General features: G+C 40.4%; 1 protein-coding gene across 8 annotated transcripts in view; it reads right to left on the bottom strand.

Annotated features, from left to right (window-relative positions):
• Positions 1-15111, bottom strand: part of LOC137224105 (WAS/WASL-interacting protein family member 1-like) — a 151526-nt gene that overhangs the window by 77307 nt on the left and 59108 nt on the right. The gene's annotated exons all lie outside the window — the stretch shown is intronic.

Genomic DNA, 15111 nt, shown 5'->3' with positions numbered 1-15111 from the left:
CTAATAGGTGCGACTAGATCATGAGAACAAAACTAACAGTGATCCCCTGAGTCAGCTGAGCCATGGGTTCATCCCCATCACTGTTAACAGCACCTACTGCTTGTAGAGCATTTATTACATCTCACACACTCTGCTAGGCTCTTCTAATTCATAACTATTCATTTATTCAACAAACAGACTATCTACAGTGCTGCCAAACCATGTAATGACAATGGCGGGTCACAACAGGCATAATCCTTGTCCTAACTGAGCTTATAAGCCACTGGAGAAGATAACAATAATCACCAAACTGAAATAAACTTATAACTGTATTATGAGCTGAACTGTGTCCCCCTAAAGTCATTCGTCAAAGCCCTAACCCCAGTACCTAAGAATGTGACTGTGTTTGGTGATAGGGCCTTTGAAGAGGTAATTAAGTTAAAATGAGGCTGTTAGGATGGGCCCTGATCCAGTCTGACTGGTGTCCTTACAGGAAGAGGAAATGTGGACACAGGGACCACAGGGGTGAATACACACACAGAGAAAAGACCATGTGAGGATTCAGTGAGAAGGCAGCCCTCTGCAAGCCAAGGAGAGAGGCTTCAGGAGAAACCAAACCTGCTGACACTTTGATCTTGGACTTCTGGTCTCCAGAACTGTGAGAAATAAGTTTCTGCTTTTAAGTCCACCGGCCTGTGTTATTTTGTGTGACAGCCTTAGCAAACTAATACACTGTGATAAAATGCCATTTAAGGATGGTTCAAAGAACTATGAGCACATGTAACAGAGCATTTGACGTAGTCAAAGAGTCAGAGAAAAATGAACCCTGAAGAATGAGTAGAGGTTAATAAGTCTGAAAGGGAGAAGCAGCATGCTCCATGCTGAAGGGAGAGCTTGTACAGGGCCCTGGGGTGGGAAGAAGCAGGGCATATTTCCGGAAGTAAGGGGAAATTGATATGGCCAGAATGCAGGCAGTAAACGGCTGCATGCTTTGAAATGAAGCTGGAGAGGGAAACAGAAACCAGATCATGCAGATACTTGCAGGCCAAGAGTTAAAGGTTTTGGTCTTTATCCTGCAAAAATTGGAAATCATTAATGTGCTTTCAGCAGGGGATAATATAATTTTGAATTTAAAGATCACTCCAGCTGGAGAAGGGAGCAAGACAAGAGAGGAATGAGGAGACCAGTTAGGAAGTTATTTCAGTGTCTAGTGTAGAGAAGCGATATAGTGAAGGAGGGTGAGAGCAGTGAAAGATGGAAAGATATAGACAGATTCAAGAGATATTTAAGAGATACTGCCACAAGGACATGTCAATTACTTAGTTTTGAGGGGTGATGGAGAAAGGTCCTTCCAGGTTTCTGGCTTGTAAAATGGATAAATAAAAGTGGTACCATCCTTTAAGAAAGGGAGGTGAATAAGAACAAGATTTGGAAAGAAAAAAATTTAACTCTATTTTTGGCTCTATTTAGTTGAGTCTGAGGTTGAGTCTGAATTCCTCTACTTTGACATCCAAGCAGAAATTTCAACAAGTTGGTTAGAATGACAAGTTTGGAGCCCAGAGAAGAGATCTGGGCTACAGATATGAATTTGGGAGTCATTCACCTGTAAGTAGTAAGTAAAGCCAAAGGTGTAAGTGGAAATACCTAGGAAAACAATATAAAGTAAGAAGAGAAGGGCCTAGGACTGAGCTTAAGGAACTCCAAAGATAAAAGAGTAAACAGACAGGTAGGAGGAAACCCAGGGAAGTGCAATGTCATGGAATCTAAGAAGAGAATGATCACCAATGTAGGATGCTGCTGACCTATTAGGATTGATTTACGAATATGTGAGAGCTGTTTCAGGGCTTAGCTGAGGGGTGAATGCAAGAAGAAGTATGGAAGAAATGAAAATGGAGAAGTATTTTGAGATATTTTCCTAGTAGAGGAAGGAAATAGCTATGAGGTTGACAAAATGTTTGAGGTATAGTTTCTCGGGTTTTATGAGTATTATGGACTGAATGTGTCCCCTCAGAATTCATATATTGAGACTCAACTCCCCAATGTGATGGTATTAGGAGGTGGGGCCCTTGAGAGGTGCTATAGACTGAAAGTTTGTCTCCCCAAAATCATATGTTGAAATCCGAATCCCCAACGTGATGGTATTAGGAGATGGGGCCTTTGGAATGTGACTGGGTCATAAAGGCAAAGCCCTCATGAATGGGATTAGGGCCCTTATAAAAGAGACCCCAGAAAGCTCCCTTGTCCTTCCACCATGTGAGGATACAGAGAGAAGTTGGCAGTCTGCAACCCAGAAGAGGGCTTTGCCAGAACTCAACCATGCTGGCACCCTGATTTCAGACTTCCAACCTGCAGAGCTGTGAGAAACAAACTTCTGTTGTTTATAAGCCACCCAGTCTATGGCACTTTATTATAGCAGCCGAACTGACTAAGATAGGGTGTAATCAGGTACAGAAGAGGTCATGATGGTGGACCCTACATAATAGGATTAGTACTCATACAGTGAGAAGGCAGCCATCTGTAAGCCAGGAAGAGCCACATCTGCCTGCACCTTGATCTTGGACTTCTCAGCCTCCAGAACTCTGAGAAATAAATGTCTGCTGTGTAAGCCACCCAGTCTATACCATACCAGGACTAGGACAGTGGGGATGCCAGTGGGGCAGGGGTAGAATTTTGCTTGGTTTGGCTATGGTTTAGTGGGAGGTACAGGAATATGCTTTAACCTGATGAGAATCGCAGTATCTCTGAAACGAAGACATTTTGGTTCACATACTATAGATCAGGAACCCAGTGGTCATAAAGATTAATTAGTCTTAAATAATACAGCTAATAAGTGATTGAACCAGGTCCTAAAGCCAGGACTGTCTGACTCCACTTTGCCACACTGCCTCCCAACAAATATCTATTGTGTACCAACTACATGCAAGACCAGATAATATAATTCATATCTAATCAGGACTGGGGACACATTCAGTACAAAATATGATGATGACACTCTGTACAAACAGAATCTGTTCTCAAGTTTAGTACATACCAGAAAGATCCTTTCTGGCCCTTAGAACTGCCAGCTTTGTATTTTAGCAACATGAAAATTTAGAGCTGCCTAGAAATTTTGAGCTGCCTTGAGCAACCAGGAATTGGGGGAAGGGATGAAGAAATGGCAGATTGGAGAGTAGGAAAGAGGGGAAAAGGCATTCTTAGAGATCCATGGAGAAAAATTGAAATCACTAATTTATGTAATATCCTTAATACTGCTATAGTTCTGATGGTATCATCTCATCTTATTTCTCACCCACATGTCCCTCCCTTATGGAGATTTTTTAATAAGCATGATCAGAAGATGTTTTCAATGGAAGATACCACCTTTGTTGGGGTTGTAATCCCTAACTACTGCTTGGATTCCAGTAAGAAAGAGCCCTCAAGAATTCCAAGCACAGACCTTCCTTAAGACCTAACACCACTGGATATTTGTTTGGTGTGTTTAGTACTTCTCCAGGGAATATTTTTAAAAAGGAAAGAACTGAAAGGTTCTCTTTCAGTGACTTTCAACTTTGGCTACACACTGGAATCATCTGAAAAGCTTTAAAAATACTGCTGTTTACTCTCTAACATCGTACACAAAAATAAACTCAAAATGGATTAAAGACCTAAATATAAGGCCAGACACCATCAAACTCTTAGAGGAAAACACAGGCAGAACACTCTATGACATGAATCACAGCAAGATCCTTTTTGACCCACCTCCTAGAGAAATGGAAATAAAAACAAAAATAAACAAATGGGACCTAATGAAACTTCAAAGCTTTTGCACAGCGAAGGAAACCATAAACAAGACGAAAAGACAACCCTCAGAATGAGAGAAAATATTTGCAAATGAAGCAACTGACAAAGGATTAATCTCCAAAACATACAAGCAACTCATGCAGCTCAATATCAAAAAAACAAACAACTCAATCAAAAAATGGGCAGAAGACCTAAATAGACATTTCTCCAAAGAAGATATACAGATGGCCAAGAGGCACATGCAAAGCTACTCAACATCACTAATTATTAGAGAAATGCAAATCAAAACTACAGTGAGGTATCACCTCACACCCATTAGAATGGGCATCATCAGAAAATCTACAAACAGCAAATGCTGGAGAGGGTGTGGAGAAAAGGGAACCCTCTTGCACTGTTGGTGGGAACATAAATTGATACAGTCACTATGGAGAACAGTATGGAGGTTCCTTAAAAAACTACAAATAGAACTACCATATGACCCAGCAATCCCACTACTGGGCATATACCCTGAGAAAACCATAATTCAAAAAGAGTCATGTACCAAAATGTTCATTGCAGCTCTATTTACAATAGCCAGGACATGGAAGCAACCTAAGTGTCCATCAACAGATGAATGGATAAAGAAGATGTGGCACATATATACAATGGAATATTACTCAGCCTAAAAAGGAACGAAACTGAGTTATTTGTAGTGAGGTGGATGGACCTAGAGACTGTCATACAGAGTGAAGTATGTCAGAAAGAAAAAAACAAATACCGTATGCTAACACATATATATGGAATCTAAAAAAAAAAGAAAAATAAATGGTCAGAAGAACCTAGGGGCAAGACAGGAATAAAGATGCAGACCTGCTAGAGAATGGACTTTAGGCTATGAGGAGGGGGAAGGGTAAACTGGGACAAAGTAAGAGAGTGGCATGGACATATATACACTACCAAACGTAAAATAGATAGCTAGTGGGAAGTAGCCGCATAGCAGAGGGAGATCATCTCAGTGCTTTGTGACCACCTAGAGGGGTGGGATAGGGAGGGTGGGAGGGAGGGAGATGCAAGAGGGAAGAGACATGGGGACATATGTATATGTATAACTGATTCACTTTGTTATAAAGCAGAAACTAACACACCATTGTAAAGCAATTATACTCTAATAAAGATGTTAAAAAAAAGAAATACTGCTGTTAAAAACACTGATGCTGAGAATCCAAGAGGCAGAGTCAAGATGGAGGTGTGGGAAGATGTGAGTTAGCATCTCCCCACAACTAGGGCACCCACCTACCACTGGTGGGGTACTCTGACACCCAAGGAGATGGGAGGAAGCCCAAAGTGAACCAGTAGGATGTAGGGAGACTGAGGGGGGAGGAGAAGTGGAGGCCAGACAGGATCAGCACCCCTGAAGCGGGCGCTGATAGTCACCCTAGTCCAGGAAGCATAGAGAGTCCCATACATGATAAGCCCTAGGAAAAATACAACAACACACATATTAATCAAACTAACAAAAATTAAATTCAAAGAAAAAATATTAAAAGCAGCAAGGGAAAAGCAAAAAATAGCATACAAAGGAATCCCCATAAGGTTATCAGCTGATTTTTCAGCGGAAAGTCTGCAGGCCAGAAGGGAGTGGCAGGATATACTTAAAGTGATGAAAGAGAAAAACCTACAACCAAGATTACTCTACCCAGCAAGGATCTCATTCAGATTTGATGGAGAAGTCAAAAGCTTTTCAAACAAGCCAAAGCTAAGAGAATTCAGCACCACCAAACCAGCTTTACAGCAAATGCTAAACAAACTTCTCTAAGCAGGAAACACAAGAGAAGGAAAAGACCCACAAAAACAAACCCAAAACAATTAAGAAAATGGTAATAGGAACATACATATTGATAATAACCTTGAATGTAAATGGATTAAATGCCCCAAACAAAAGACACAGATAGGCTGAATGAATACAAAAACAAGAGCCGTATATATGCTGTCTACAAGAGACCCACTTCAGACCTACGGACACATACAGAACGAAAGTAAAGGGATGGAAAAAGATATTCCATGCAAACGGAAATGAAAAGAAAGCTGGAGTAGCAAGACTCGTATCAAATAAAATAGACTCTAAAATAAAGATGGTTACAAGAGATAAGGAGGAACCCTACATAATGATCAAAGGATCAATCCAAGAAGACATATAACAATTATAAATGTTTATGTCCCCAACATATGAACACGTCGGTACATAAGGCAAATGCTAACAACCATGAAAGAAGAAATGGACAGTAACACAATAATAGGAAGGGACTTTAACACCCCACTTACACCAATGGACAGATCATCCAAACAGAAAATAAATAAGGAAACACTAGCTTTAAATGACACAATAGACCAGATAGATCTAATTGATATTTATAGAACATTCCACTGGAAAGTTGCAGAATACATTTTCTTCTCAAGTGCACATGGGACATTCTCCAAGACAGATCACATCTTGGGTCACAAATCAAGCCTTGGAAAATTTAAGAAAATTGAAATCATATAAAGCATCTTTTCTAACCACAACACTATGAGATTAGAAATCAATTACAGGAAAAAAACTGTAAGAAACACAAATACATGGAGGTTAAACATTGTGCTACTAAATACCAAGAGACCACTGAAGAAACCAAAGAAGAAATTTAAAATTACATAGAAACAAATGACAATGAAAACATGACGACCCAAAACCTATGGGACACAGCAAAAGCAGTTCTAAGAGGGAAGTTTACAGCAATTCAATCTCACCTCAATTAATAAGAAAAATCTCAAATAAACAATCTAACCCTACACTTAAAACAACTAAAGATCAATAAAATTAAAAGCTGGTCCTTTGAGAAGATAAACAAAATTGATAAGCCCTTAGCCAGACTCATCAAGAAAAAAAGGAGAGGATGCAAATCAATAAAATTAGAAATGAAAAAGGAGAAATCACAACAGACACTGCAGAAATACAAAGGATTATAAGAGACTACTACAAACAACTATATGCCAGTAAAATGGACAAGCACAAAGAAATGGACAAATTCTTGGAAATGTACAATTTTCCAAGACTGAACCAGGAAATGTTAGGAAATATAAACAGACCTATCACAAGTAGTGAAATTGAAACTGTAATTAAAAATCTTCCAACAAACAAAAGTCCAGGACCAGATGGCTTCACGGGAGAATTCTATCAAACATTTAGAGAAGAGCTAACACTGATCCTTTTCAAACTCTTCCAAAAAACTTCAGAGGGAGAAACACTCCCAAATTCATTCTACAAAGCCACCATCACCCTGGTACCAAAACCAGAAAAAGATATCACAAAAAAAGAAAATTATAGACCAATATCACTGATGAACATAGATGCAAAAATCCTCAACAAAATACTAGAAAACAGAATCCAACAACACATTAAGAGTATCATATACCAAGACCAAGGGGGATTTATCCTAGGGATACAAGGATTCTTCAATATACACAAAGTAATCAATGTGATACTCTACATTAACAAATTAAGAAATAGGGCTTCCCAGGTGGCGCAGTGGTTGAGTCCACCTGCCAATGCAGGGGACATGGGTTTGTGCCCCGGTCCAGGAGGATCCCGCATGCTGTGGAGCAGCTAGGCCCGTGAGCCATGGCTGCTGAGCCTGCGCATCCGGAGCCTGTGCTCTGCAGCAGAAGAGGCCACAACAGTGAGAGGCCCACATATCGCAGGAAAAAAAAAAAGAAAAAGAAATAAAAGCCATATGATCATCTCAAAAGATGCAGAAAAAGCTTTTGACAAAATTCAACACCAATTTATGACAAAAACTCTCCAGAAAGTGGGCATAGAGGGAACCTACCTTAACATAATAAAGGCCATATATGACAAACTCACAGCAAGCATCATACTCAATGGTGAAAAACTGAAAGCATTTCCACTAAGATCAGGAACAAGACAAGGATGTCCACTCTCACCACTCTTATTCAACATAGTTTTGAAAGTCCTAGCCACAGCAATCAGAGAAGAAAAAGAAATAAAAGGAATACAAATTGGAAAAGAAGAAGTATAACTGTCATTGTTTGCCAATAACATGATACTATACATGTTAAAATCCTAAAGATGCCACCAGAAAACTATTAGAACTAATCAATGAATTTGGTAAGGCTGCAGGATACAAAATTAATGCACAGAAATCTCTGGCATTCCCATACACCAACAATGAAAAATCAGAGAGAGGAATGAAGGAAACACTCCCATTTACCACTGCAACTAAAAGAATAAAATACCTAGGAATAAACCTGCTTAAGGAGGCAGAAAACTATAAAACACTGATGAAAGAAATCAAAGATGACATAAACAGATGGAGAAATATACCATGTCCTTGGATTGGAAGAATCAATATTGTGAAAATGACTATACTACCCACAGCAATCTACAGATTCAATGTAATCCCTATCAAACTACCAATGGCATTCTTTACAGAATTAGAACAAAAAATTTTACAGTTCGTATGGAAACACAAAAGACCCCAAATAGCCAAAGCAATCTAGAGAAAGAAAAATGGAGTTGGAGGAATCAGGCTCCTTGACTTCAGACTGTACTACAAAGCTACAGTAATCAAGACAGTATGGTACTGACACAAAAACAGAAATATAGATCAATGGTACAGGATAGAATGCCAAGAGAGACCCAAGCACATATGGGCACTTAATTTACAACAAAGGAGGCAAGAACATACAATGGAGAAAAGACAGCCTCTTCAATACGTGGTGCTGGGAAAACTTGACAGCTGCATGTAAAAGAATGAAATTAGAACACTACCCAACAGCATACACAAGAATAAACTCCAAATGGATTAAAGACTTAAATGTAAGACCAGACACTATAAAACTCTTAGAGGAAAACATAGGAAAAACACTCTTTGACATAAACCACAGCAAGATCTTTTTTGACCCACCTCCTAGAGTAACGGAAATAAAAACAAAAATAAACAAATGGGACTTAATTAAACTTAAAAGCTTTTGCACAGCAAAGGAAACCATAAACAAGACAAAAAGACAACCCTCAGAATGGGAGAAAATATTTGCAAATGAAACACAGACAAAGCATTAATCTCCAAAATATATAAACAGCTCATGCAGCTCAATATCAAAAAAACAAACAGTCCAATTAAAAAATGGACAGGGGCTTCCCTCGTGGCGCAGTGGTTGAGAGTCCGCCTGCCAATGCAGGGGACACAGGTTCGTGCCCCGGTCTGGGAAGATCCCCCATGCCGCGGAGCAGCTGGGCCCGTGAGCTGTGGCCGCTGAGCCTGCACATCCGGAGCCTGTGCTCTGCAACAGGAGAGGCCATAACAGTGAGAGGCCCGTGTACCGCAAAACAAAACAACAAAAAGAAAATGGGCAGAAGACCTAAAGGGACATTTCACCAAGACAAACAGATGGCCAAGAGGTACCTGAAAAGATGCTCAACATCACTAATTATTAGAGAAATGCAAATCAAAACTACAATAAGGTATCACCTCACGCCACTCAGAATGGCCATTATCAGAAAAGCTAGAAACAATAAATGCTGGAAAGGGTGTGGTGAAAAGGGAACCCTCCTGCACTGTTGGTGGGAATGTAAACTGATAAAACCACTATGGAAAACAGTACGGAGTTTCCTTAAAAAACAAAAAATAGAACTACCATATGACCCAGCAATCCCACTCCTGAGCATATACCCTGAGAAAACCATAATTCACAGAGACATGTACCATAATGTTCATTGCAGCACTATTTATAATAGCCAGGACATGGAACCAACCTAAATGTCCATCGACAGATGAATGGATAAGGAAGATGTGGCACATATATACAATGGAATATTAGCCATAAAAAAAAAGGAATTGAGTCATTTGTAGTGAGGTGGATGGACTTAGAGTCTGTCATACAGAGTAAAATAAGTCAGAAAGAGAAAAACAAACACCATTTGCTAACGTATATTTATGGAATCTAAAAAAAAAAAAGGTACTGATGAACCTAGTTGGAGGGCAGGAATAAAAAGGTAGACATAGAGAATGGACTTGAGGACATAGAGTGCGAGAGCGAAGCTGGGGCTAAGTGAGAGTAGCATCGACATATATACACTACCAAATGTAAAATAGTTGGCTGGTCGGAAGCAGCATAGCACAGGGAGATTGGTGCGGTGCTTTGCAATGACCGAGAGGGGTGGGATAGGGAGGACAGGAGGGAGGCTCAAGAGGAAGGGGATATGGGGACATGTGTATGCATATTGTTGATTTGCTTTGTTGTGCAACAGAAACTAACACAGTATTGTGAAGCAATTATACTCCAATAAAGATCTATTAAAAAAAAATCCAGAAGCCATGAAAGTAGACTGATATATACGATTACATTAAAAGATAAGCATTGTGCCTGGCTAAAGCAACTAAGTACAAAGTCAAAGGGCCACTGACCAACTAGGAAAAATATTTGCAACTCATATTACAAACAAAGGGCCAATGTCTCAAATATATCAGTATGAACAGCTTCCAAAAGTTGATAAGGATAAAGAACAACTTAAAAGAAAAATCAACAGGGCTTCCCTGTGGCGCAGTGGTTAAGAATCCGCCTGCCAATGCAAGGGACAGGGGCTCGATCCCAGGCCCTGGAAGATCCCACATACCTCGGAGCAACAAAGCCTGTGTGCCACAATTACTGAGCCTGCGCTCTTTAGTCCATGGGCCACAACTACTGAAGCCCAAGTGCCTAGAGCCCAAGCTCCGCAACAAGTGAAGCCACCACAATGAGACGTCTGTGCACCACAATAAAGAGTAGCCCTCGCTCACCGCAACTAGAGAAAGTCCACGCACAGCAACGAAGACCCAACACAGCCAAAAATAAAAACAAATAAATTAATTAATTTAAAAAAAGAAAAATCAACAAAGATAGTTCAGAGCAAATAAAATTCAAATGGCTTTCAAACATTTGAAAATATGCTTAATATTAATCAAAATAAGAGACATGCAAATTAAAACAAGCTATCATTTTTATCTATTGGATTGTAAAAAATAAAAAAATCTGACATCTTTTATACGCTACACTATGGGGAAACAAGTCTTCTCGTACATTACTGGCAGGAGTGCATATTGGTACAACTCCACTAGAGGACAATTTGGTAATATCTATCAGAATTACAAATGAATTTTCAGTAATCCCACTGCTGGGACTTTATTCTTTATATATAACTGCATGCATACAAAATATACAAGGTTATTCATTGTAATGTTCTTGTAATAGCAAAAGGTTGGGGGAAACACTCAAGAACTCATCAACAGGGACATATGTCACATCCATAAGATGGCATGTTAGACAACTGTGGGGAAAAAACTAGGAAGTTCTTCGTGTACTGATAGGGAAAGATCTCTAACACATATTGCTGAGTGAAAAACATAAGGGCTGAACAGTTGGCTACCTATTGTGTAAGAAAGGGGGAAATATTTGCTTGTATTTGCACAAAGAAGTTTTGGAAGACTAGGTGAGAAACTGAAAAAAAAAGCATCTGTGTTAGAGGAGTAGGATGGGCTTGAGAAGGGAGGAAATGGAGTGAATAGGAATAGCAGTGTTTTGGTATTTGGACTATGGGACTGTATTACCTAATTAAAACTATTTTTTGAAGAGAAAAAACAAAAACACTGATGCCTGGTGTCCTAACCCAGAGAATCTAATTCAATATGTCTCAGGTATGGCCTGTGTATGGAAATTTAAAATTTTCACCCCATTATTCAAATGTATAGCCACAGGCCCCTGAAATCCATACAAAGGGTTGTATCACTATATCACTGAATGATCTGGGAAAGATCATTCTTTCAATAGTCAGTATTCACTCTGAGGCAGATACCGTGCTGGATGCTGGGACACAGATAAATAAGACAAGATCTCTATCCTCAAGGAGCTTACTTCTTCATGGAAGCGTCAGACATAAAACAGACAATCACAATATCTTTAATAAGTCTTGTGATAGTGATATAACCCAGATGCCAACCACACTACCACCCCTTCCAGTTTAAAGGATGCCATTTGTTAATGGTCACAGTATTCAGAATAGTTGGTCCTATTTTCTCCACAGCAGGGGAATTTTTCTCCAGGACCTCAGAGCTGTGGTTCTGTAGACTCTGCTGCCACTAAGAGCCAAGAGGGTTTCTCCATCACAGTCCACTCTGTAGGTAGATGCTCCCTTCCCTCTTGAGATCCAGGATGAAATGAGAAACAACAAAACACCCTCAAGTAGACACTGTTCTTTGGCTACTACAGACATCCTCCCCACCCACCACTACCATTTCTTCCCTCTGTGTAACCAGAACATCAATTTTGTTTAGGTAAATATCAGGGAATTCAGGCTTCCCTCTGTGGGTCCAGGAGTTGAATCATGATCAATTTGTAGCAGTCATGGTAATACTTTCCCTTGACAGATAAGGTCTTTCCCAGCCACCTTTGTAACTAGTGGTGACAACGTGACACAGTTCTGGCCAATAGGATAGAAGGGGAAGTCTGAGAGTGGGTGCCTAGAAAGATGTATCCGTGATAGGAGAAAGAAAGGTTTTAGCCCTTTTCTCCTTTTTCCTGTCTTAAAAGAAAATGTAATGTCTGGAACTAAGGCAGACATCTTGAGACCATGAGGCAACAAGCACAAGCACGAAAAACAACATGCTGAGAAGAAAGAGTGAAAGAACCTGAGTCCTGAAACCTTACTGAGCCTCTGCTCCAGCCCAGGACAGACATCATCCTGACCTCTTACCTTATGCAAAAAATAAAACCCTGTTTGTTTAAGTTACTCTTCATTGGGTTTTCTGCTACTATCAAAATCATGATTAACTAATACACAGTCCTTCCTTCCTTGTCACTTTGTCCTTTGAGCCTCCAGAAGACTAATATATTAGAGAGCAATGTAATTACGAAGCTCTTTACTGAAGGGAAGTTCAAAAGAGAAATACCATGCAGGATGGACAAAATTAGCATCCCGGTTAATCTGGACTTTTACATGCACCATATAAGTGAGGCATCTCAAGATGTTTGCCTTCATCCCTCACAAGGAAGGTGACCACCTTGTAGTTCCCTCTGATTCTGATCAGGCCCACTGCCCTGAGGTTCACAGACCTGCTGTGGTTAGGGAGAGTGTTGCAACTGTTAAACTAAAAAACTACATTTCCCAGGATCCCCTTCCCTGTATGGTTCTGAGGTAGGTTGTACAAAAGAAGAACTTGCATGAGATTTGAAAGGCAGGAGTAAAGCAGTGACCACTACTCTCTGAAGGTCATTGTTGATAGATACAGAGACGGGCAGATGTAGAAGGAACCAGCAGATTCTATTTTATCCTCACTCTGCTCTGATCCGTGTCCAACTTTTCTTCCCAAATGCTGACATTTTTGACTGCAGGCCCACCACTGGACATTTGGCTGCAGGGTCACCAGAGGCAGTAGCTACACAGAGGCAAGAGCCCACCATAGACCTTCCTTTTCACTGTCCCACTCTGCTTGCTAGACATGCTTAGCTTCTCAGATGGACCAGTGAGTCATTTCTTTTCTGATCCAGCAACTCCCTTTCCAGATCTTCACTTGCCCAGCTCTTCAATTGTATAGGTCTAATTCCTATAATAATTTCCTTATCCCATACGCTCTGCTCCCCTAACTGATATGCCTGGTCACCCACTCCCTACTTCACACGTATAAAAGCCATTCTCAATTTCTTCCTCACATCAGGTGGTAATATTACCCCCATCCTATTGCAGTTCTTTAACCAAAGCGAACATGTGTCCCCCAATTCTAGCTCCAGTTTTCCTCCTGCGAGAGTGGCAAGCCTGCTGATTCTCTTACTAGGGTACCAATTAAATAAGCACTTTTCTCAGTGACAAACATTAGCTTTCCCTGGAGACAAATAAGTCTCCAACGTAGAAAAAAGAACATTTCTCTGGTAGTAGCACTCTGGCTTGCCATGAAGAAACAACGGGCAACCCATTTTCACTCAGAACACTGGGGTTCTGTTCAGCTGGGCTGCGACAAGGCAGAGTCACACAGCTGCATCCTGCCTCCCAGGTAATGGCCCCAGCTCAGGTTGTATCCTTTTGAGCTAGAGTCTCTCTCTCATGAAAAGGTTGCGGGAGGAAGTTATTTGGCAATCCTCCCACCACAGAGTGGGAAATGAGAAAACTCCAAAGATAGAGTGACAAATGTAGCTGAAGAGGTCTAGAGAAGGTTTCACATGCATAGGTGGTTACGCTTTAGCTAGGGCCTAAGGCAGGGAGAATTATTTTCAAGGAGAGTATCCCCCGTTATCTGACTCAAATCATTCCTGAGTCCACATATTAAGGAAGAGTGAGAATAAGAAGGGGATACAGCATTATCTGAGCCTACCCCAATTCCTGTTTCAGACAAATTGAAATGAAGAAGGAGAAAAGTTTTCACAGCAGTTCAGTAAAATATCAACCTTGTTTTCTTCCATAAAATTTCTAGCCACAGATTTTTAAACGCTAGAATCCACTGACTCATAACCCACAATCATTTTGTAAAATAATAAATGTTAGCACGGAAACCTCTTCACAACCATTTTTCTGAGGGGGAGACAAGAACTGTCACTTAGACCTTTCTTTCTCAAATTCCAAAGCTGCCCCAAATGGGTATACCTTGACCTCCAGAATAAAAAAGTGACATCAAAAGCAAACTATTTCTCCACCGTCTTTTCAAAGGAAACAGCAATTGTTTAAAAATTAAGACTTAAATTTAGGTTTCCTTAAAGACAGATAGCACTTTAACATGTAAAAGAGATCATAAAGTTCTGCCGTAAAATGAACTTTTATCCCAGTGAACTTTTCTTAAGCTGCTGAAATATTGCCATAAAAGGTCAAATCGTTAGTAAACTCTAGAGAGCAAGATTGTTCAAATAACGTTCAGATTGAAATCGGCAAATAATGTACTTTCCATTTGAGTAGGATGAGACTGGAGTGGGCAGAAGAGGATAAAATGCAGCTGGGGAAAGTCATTTAAATGTAACCAATATGGATCTCATTAAACAAACTCACATGTGAAAGAAAAATCACTTCTATTTACTATGGGTCAATATAATTTTTGGCCAGGAGAAAACCTGAGGCGCTCTCAGTGCTCCCACACACACTACCAGGGCTGAGCCAAGGCTCCACGGTCTTACCTAACACCAATGCAGAAGGAAGGTCCCTCTAGACATTGGGCATCTGCCTGAACAGGTCATGCCCATGAGCTGATCTTCACGGTTTCCTTCAAATCCAACAGCCCTCTCCAGCTTTCTTGTCACAAAGGGGACATGAGAGTCTGCTGAGGCTGGAAACCCAGCCCTGGGTGCTGTCTCCCTGCTCACACA

Source organism: Pseudorca crassidens, chromosome 1 (genome assembly GCF_039906515.1).
Source record: "Pseudorca crassidens isolate mPseCra1 chromosome 1, mPseCra1.hap1, whole genome shotgun sequence".
Classification (NCBI taxonomy): Eukaryota; Metazoa; Chordata; class Mammalia; order Artiodactyla; family Delphinidae; genus Pseudorca; species Pseudorca crassidens.
The sequence above is the reverse complement of the archived record's forward strand: the minus strand, read 5'-3'. Positions and strand labels throughout refer to the sequence as shown.